At 37.1% G+C, this 7838-nt stretch overlaps 1 pseudogene; it reads left to right on the top strand.

Moving 5' to 3' along the window:
* Positions 1 to 3556: 3556 nt before the first annotated feature.
* LOC114074056 lies at positions 3557 to 7498 on the top strand (annotated as a pseudogene).
* The last annotated feature ends 340 nt before the right edge of the window (positions 7499 to 7838 follow it).

Genomic DNA, 7838 nt, shown 5'->3' with positions numbered 1-7838 from the left:
TATTGATGATGATATGATAATGTATAGGATGACATAAAGATGATAATGGTCATTCCTAAGTGCTTCAAAGAATGATATGTTATATGTGATAAAGTAAAGAATGTTGTGTCTTGTTTTGGTAGACTTGTGTCCCTTACTTGATACATGTATGGATGATATGTGAATGTGATATGTCTTGACTAGGTAGGAATAGTGCACCCTTGTCATGTATAAATGATGTATATGTGATAACTTAATTGATGTTAAGAAGGTCATGTACGTGGAACCTTACTAGTGGTAAGGTTATGTTATTGGAAGTCAAGAGTCATAATGGTATCCTTCATGTAAAGGATGATGGACTTAGAGTTGATTGGTTGGAACTGCATCATATCATCTTTAGGAAAGTCATAATGAGCTATCTATGTCGCCAATTTAAGGTGGCCCTAGTGGACCTCTTTGTTAGGGTGAATGTGATTGGGTTATGAACTAGATATGGAACCTCTTCATGTAATCCTTTAGTGTCAGTTACTCTATGAGAACGAAGGCTAGCACCGAGTGATTATGTTATGGGAAGTAGATCTACTTGAGAAGGAGACTAGAGTACAATGTAACTCTACTTGAGAATGAGAATAGAGTGCATAAAAACCCTTCATATTATTTTAACCATGTGCTTACATGGGATGTGTCTTAGTTCTACCCTTTGCAAGTAGATCACCCTCATCAAACTAGGTTAGAACTTCGGATTCCATGTCTATCTATCATGGTCTATGTCAGTTATTAGCAATTCTCATCATGTGGGATACCTACTAGCATTAGAGGTTCTATGAAGTTTAGGTGGTGGTATGGGACGCTATCTAGACATTGCACAATAGGCTTTGAAGGTGTTAGTAAGAGTCCCTACGTCTTCTCCAAGACCATTACTCGAATGTCCTTATGTGATGAATAAGTCTTAAATGAACTAATGAATGTAATGACTTAAGTTAAGAAAGCATGTTAAATGAATAAGTACTTATCTAGAGTAGTTAAGGGTTGTTTAGTTAAGGTGTGAAGGGGGCATAGGAATGGTCACTTCATATCTTACATAGATAAGTCTTAAGAATGACTCTAGTTAGGGAATATGGTTGATTATGTGGACATGATATAAGCCTTAGCTAGTCTTAAGGATTATTTAGGTAATCTTGAAAAGGTCAATCATGGACGTGATCTTCTTGATTTACTTAAGTAAGTCTTTTGATAGCCTTTGGAAGGAGAATGACATATTATCTATGTGTTGATGTATTAAGTGAGAATGATTCTATCTTAGGTAGTCTATAGGATCTCTTAAGTGTGTGTGTGTAAGGGATTGTATGGGTGGTCGCTTCACAACTCACTCAAGTGAGACTTAGAATCACCTTTTGTAGGAGGATCTCATGTTCATGTGCTTGATGTATTGTAAGTGTGTGTTTGGTCTCATTATAGGTGGTCTTAAGGATCATTTAGGTGTTCCTAGAGAGGTTGTATGGACGGTATCTCTTTGTCTTAAGTGAATCTTAGGATAGCTTTTAGTGAGGGGATTACATGCGTGAGAGTGTGTAAAATAAAGATAAGAAAGTTCACTGTAACAGTGAAGAAGTACACTGTAATAGTGAAGTAGTTCCCTGTAAAGTGACTTTAAAAATGTATTAAATTGCTCAAATGTTATCTTATGTGTTTCTAAGGTGTTAAATGTTTTTCTTATGATTATGACATGATATTTAAAAGGAAAAGATGCATATTTTTCAAATAAATGTCTATTTTCATGATTTTATGCATAATGTCATACTTAGTACAAGTGTTTGTACTAACTCCATACTTTTTGTTATCTCTAAAGGTGTAGGTGAAAGGTGAGAAGGAGCGTGAAGGAAATCTTTCATTCTACAGTCGTTCAAGCAAAATTGAAGTATATCCTCAATTGACTCAGGCATATGTAGATGTCTTTTATCGAAGTATTGTAATAGACTTAGTAGTATTACATTTCTATTGTGTATGGGCCGTGTCCCAAAGTATTCTCGTGTCTATGATTTGATGAAATGAGACCTAGTATTTCCTATGAGTTTTATATGAAAGAATTTTTAAATACTTGTAGAATGTTTATGAAAAGTTTTAATTTTGTACTACTTTTCATATGGTTATATGCAATGAACGAAATGGAAGGGCTTGTAAAATACCTCCGAGAGGTCAAGTACGTCGGTTGCATTCCGAGAATGCCATATCTTCTAGGGTGTGGTTTTGTGATGTGACACTAATTGAGGCTCCTATCCTCATTGCCCCAAACTGGGAACTTCCATTTGAGATGATGTGTGATGCTAGTGATATAGCTGTTGGAGCAGTGTTGGGGCAGAGAAGAAACAAGGTGTTTCATTTCATATATTATGCAAGTAAAACACTAGATGTAACCTAGACAAAATACAATGTGACCAAGAAGGAGATGTTGACCTTGGTGTATGCATTTGACAAATTCAGGTCATATCTGGTGGGAACAAAGGTGATAGTTTACACTGATCATGCAGCTATCAGGTATCTCTTTAACAAGAAGGATGCAAAACCAAGATTGATCAGGTGGATCTTGCTACTTCAAGAGTTTGATCTGGAAATAAGAGATAGGAGGGGAACGGAGAATGGAATAGCCAACCATCTCTCAAGATTAGAGGACTCGTCGCATGTGGTGTATGAAGGCCAAATTCGTGAAGAATTCCCTGATGAACAACTTTGGCATTGGACATTGCACAGGTACGATAATACTCAAATATTGTGAACTTTTTGTGAGTGGTTTATTTCCACCTGGGGCATCAATACACCAGAAAAAGAGAATGAGGTATGATGCTTGATTTTATATATGGGATGAGTCGTATTTGTTCAAGCAGGGTCTGGATCAAATTATGAGGAGTTGCATAGCTGAGCAGGAGGCACTACAAGTGTTAGAGAGTTGTCACGCCTCACCCTATGGTGGACATCATGGGGGTGAAAGAACGGCACATAAGGTATTGCAATCTGGTTTCTTTTGGCCTACCTTGTTGAAAGATGTTGCTTTGTTTGTTAAAGGTTGTGATCAGTGTCAAAGAATGGACACCATTTCTAGAAGGCATGAGATGTCGTTGAACAACATTCTGGAGGTGGAGATCTTCGATGTATGGGGGACAGATTTGTGAGACCATTCTCATCGTCCAGAGATAACCAATATATTCTAGTCGCAGTCGTGTTCAAGTGGATCAAAGTTGTTGCACTGCCAATGAATGATTCGAAAGTGGTTGTGAAGTTTATCAGAAAACACATTTTTACCAGGTTTGGAACACCAAGGGCTATAATCAGCGATGGAGGTACGCATTTCATCAATAACTCCATTCATAATCTGTTAGCAAAGTATGGGGTGCGGCATAAAATGGCGACAACCTATCATCCCCAAACTAGTGGACAGGTTGAGGTATCGAACATGAAGATTAAGAAGATCCTGCAAAAGAATATGAATGCCCAGAGAAAGGACTAGGCTAACAAGTTAGATGATGCCTTATGGGAGTATCGGACTGCTTACAAGAAACTGATAGGGACTTCTCCCTATCGAATGGTGTTTGGGAAAGCTTGTCCCCTGCCGCCAGAGTTGGAACACAAGGCGTATTGGGCAATAAAGAAGCTAAATTTGGATGTCGAGTTAGCTGGAAGAAAAAGGGTTGCACAGTTGCATGAGCTAGAGGAGTTTAGGCTTCATGCCTATGAGAATGCGAATTTATACAAAGAGAAGACTAAAAAGTTACATGACAAACACATTATGTCGCGAACCTTCGAGCAGGGGTGGCTCGACAGTGTTAAAAAAAAAAGACATCTGCCTTAGGATCCCATATTTAAGGGGCCTCATTTTAATAATAATAGGTTATAAGTTATTATTTTTAAACAAACATTGAATATTATTTGTAGAAAAAAGTAATATTTTCATTAAATATGAAGGAATTATTAAAAGAAATTTGACAAAGTTAGAGTACTATATCTCATGAAAAATAATTTAAAATAAGTGGTTATATTATAAACTGAAAGCTAGAAAAAATCAATTGTATAAAAGTTATTATCAATTCAAGTTTAAGACCCCGTTTGATTTTTGCTTTAGGCCACTAATATGCTTGAGCTAATCCTGTCTTAGAGCCTGGTCAACTAGTGTTGTTGTTCAATTCTAGGTTGAATTTGTTCCCAGGAAAGCTCAGTCTAAATGGAGTGGTCTATTCAAAGTAGTCCGAATGACCCAACATGGTGCGCGAAGTAGTCCGAATGACCCAACATGGTGCGGTTGAATTAAGAAACAAAAATGACAGTTTCACATTCCTGGTAACTAGGCAAAGGGTTAAACATTATTTTGGCAAGGATGTGGATCGTGAGGTCGAAACACTCACACTGAATGATGAGTGAGGCATGAGATGGTTCGTGCCGCACGTTAAATCAGGCACTACACGGGAGGCAACTCGTGAACCATTGTAATAATTTAGGAGTACTTTGTTTAATAGTTTACAAAAAAATGAATAGCTAAAAACACAAAAATATGAGTCATGCCATGACCGTAACTAAGGCGCTGGATGAGAGGCAACCCATCATGGTTAAATTAATGAGTTGTTGATGCACGGGTGCAGAAAAAGAAATTTGAGGCAGTGCGCCTCGTGTTGGCCCCACGTAGCAAGGCAGGTTTCAGATCCTGCCTCACTGAAGAGATTTGAGGCAGTGCGCCTCATAACACTCGCGTGTCGTGGACTAAAGTCAAAATGGGAGTTCGACGGTAAATGGTTTCTACATCATAGTGTCAGCCCCACGTCGCGTGGTCATCTTCATAATTTGGGCCAACTGGAATTAAAATTCCAGAAGACCTTGTGTAAGTCCACGTCGCGAGGACAAGTACGATTTTTGGAAATTTCATTAAATTAAAATGGGTTTCAAGAATTAAATTTGAGGCAGAATGCCTCGTGAAGTTTCCGCGTCGCGCGATAGGGCTTCATACTGTGATCTGAGATTTGATGATTGTTGCGCTTCGTGTGCCTGAGACCCTGAATTTGCCACTTCGTCTCTTAGTATAAATAGCGTATTAATTTAGTTTACTAATTTTATTTTTCTTATTTCGAACGTGAAGACGACGATAACGATACTTTGAAGTTTTTAGGGTTCATTCTCAATCTCTTTATCTTTCAATCTTGTTTTGATGATTCATAACCATTGTAAGATTGATTATATGATTATGAGTAGGTAAATACCCTAATTCTAGGGTTGTAGCTACTGGATGAATGTAATTCTTTGAATTTGATATTGGATTTTATCATGAATTATCATATGAATCTCTCTTATGTTCTTGTTTTTGGTATTTTATGCTTGATCACCATAGAAATAAATCTATTGTCCGAATTGAACTCGAGAAAGGAATAAGAGGATAGAACGTGGAGCATAAGGAGCTTGTTTAACTCTAAATAGTTAGGGTTGATTCGTTTCTAGGATAGAGATATACCTAGAAACCTTGTTTGGGTCACCATACAGGAAGATATCTTAATGCTCAAATTTTAATCACTCTCCCCGCTCAACGATGTAGTTAGAGTGTTATCTATTGTATGCGGTTAGAGGTCGGGAGACTATGATCATACATCTAACCCTGTGGTTCAGTGATGAGATAATTCAAAGGAAACCCTTAGTAGATGATATTGATTACATGATTCCTGGTAAAAGTTGCACCTTGGATCTTTCCCACCTCATTGTTTGAAATGTAATAAATTGAATCTTAGTAGTTATAAGTAAGTTTAAGTAAAATTAGTTAAGTAACAATTCTTACAAAATCTAGAAATTTTTCTTGTGTTAAATTACAAGTTGGAGAAATCGATAAATTCTAGTTTTAAGTCCCTGTGGGTACGATACCTGGCTCTTTAAAAATCAATTCAATTACTTGTACGATCACGTGCACTTGTGTGTACGATTAGACCACAACAGTACACCAACCCTTTCCGACTTGTTAGAAGTACCGATATTTAGAGCTAGCTAGTTTTGTTCGATGATGATCCTTCTTCTTTATGTGTTCTATTTTTTAATGCCCAATAGGTCAAGATATGTTAAATATATTAGCTTTCTAATTGATGAAGGTATCTCAACTATGTCAACACCATGGAAATTTGATATACACAAAGTCGCAAATACTTGAAATTTGATATTGTCTCCCTGAAACATTATCTTCTAAAAACAGTGTGCATAAAATTCTTGGTCTTCCTTGATAATTGAAGCCATTGATTCACTTTAGGACTTCATTGAAAGATACCAAACATGTTGACGACCAACTCCTACATTGCACCCTACGTAATAATAGGATTAATATTTTCTCTTTTGGGTTTGCCATTGATCATTTTGTTGTTTCTTTTCCTCCTCATAGATAGGTTACTGATTTATTTTAGTTTGAAATTTCAGTTTCCATGCTGTCATGCTTCTGTATTTTCTTCTGATTAACTTGTGTCTGCTCAACGTTATTTTTACCTTTTTTTCTACTTCTTGTTCCTTCCTTTTCCTATGTTCCTCATCCCTCTTCTTTATAGTGCATACGTGAACTAGGTGACCTTGATGTCTACAATACATACAATAATACGGGCTTCATTTTTTTGACTGATTATGCCTTAAACGAGCAGCAAAAGTCTGAAAAACTGTATAAGGAGTTTTCTGGTATCACCTCTTTTTTGGCATTGTGCTGATGTTTTTTAGGAAGAAGATCACCAGTCATGTTGGGCTTCTTCATGTCCATTTAGTTTTTGGCTTATCTGCAAAGAGGTCTCTTTCCTAACTATAGTGAAGAGTGAGATTGCTTCTGAACTAGAGGAGTTAACATCATTGCCAACTCCCTTGCTTCAAAAATACCAATATAAAAGACTATTCATCTGTTCCAATGCAGGGGAATGGCAAGATTATTAGAAGATCAATCGTTATCATTCTGCAGAATTAGCAGTGTTACACTACAATAGCAGCACAGTCCTCATGTTCCCTTTTGCTGTCTCGGTTCTTCTTCTACAAGCATTTCCCCTCAATGTGTTTCCTTCGAGCAATCCATGATCACCTGCATTCTCTATTTGATGCAGCAGGATTACCATCTTCTTCAAAACACTTCACCGTTTTGAATTCCAAGCTTCCTCAGACATTTGCAATCTTTTTTCTTGCATTTCCTTTCACCCTTACCTGTCTTCTTTTTGTAAAGGTATCCATGATGAAGCTCTCAGTGATCAGAAATCATCCAAGAAACCTGCAGTTTCTTGTTTTTTCTCACTTTACAGGTCGTTTATTCTGACTCACCTTTGCAACTCAATAATCATCTCAGCAAATGAAACTTGTTTTACCCTCCTATTTTTCGCCTTCTATATTATTAATTACGGACTAGACTTTGCCTCTCCAAGATCCATTCTCCTTGTTTCAGCAAGAAGTAATTTGTTCAATCATTTTAGCCAACACTTTGATCATCTGCAACTTGGCACTGGTTATATCAGGATTGGAGAACATAGGAGTTATTTGGTAGTGGTACTAATTTCCCAGCCTTGGTTAGTTTCCAGCCTAGTTATGTTGCCAGTTCATAGTTATTAGCAGGAACTAGCTCCTTTCCCTGAATTAAAGAATTGCCAACCTTGGTATGTTGCCCATTAGCATTCACATAACATATATATTCATGACTCATACATGTAATCTCTGCTAAATTAAACCTACCTTTTTGCAATATTAAGTTACCAGATAAACATCAGGAGTACTATTATTTAACCTTGTTAAGACAGAGATAAGGTATTTCATTGTCCACTCTGCTTCCACAGAACGTTGAGGTGTAGCACTGAATTCCCCTTCAGATACATGCTTTCTCGCTTCTA

The sequence above is a fragment of the Solanum pennellii genome, chromosome 9, assembly GCF_001406875.1.
Source record: "Solanum pennellii chromosome 9, SPENNV200".
In the NCBI taxonomy this organism is placed as follows: Eukaryota; Viridiplantae; Streptophyta; class Magnoliopsida; order Solanales; family Solanaceae; genus Solanum; species Solanum pennellii.
Note: the sequence above shows the minus strand (reverse complement) of the source record. Positions and strands in the feature narration are given on the sequence as shown.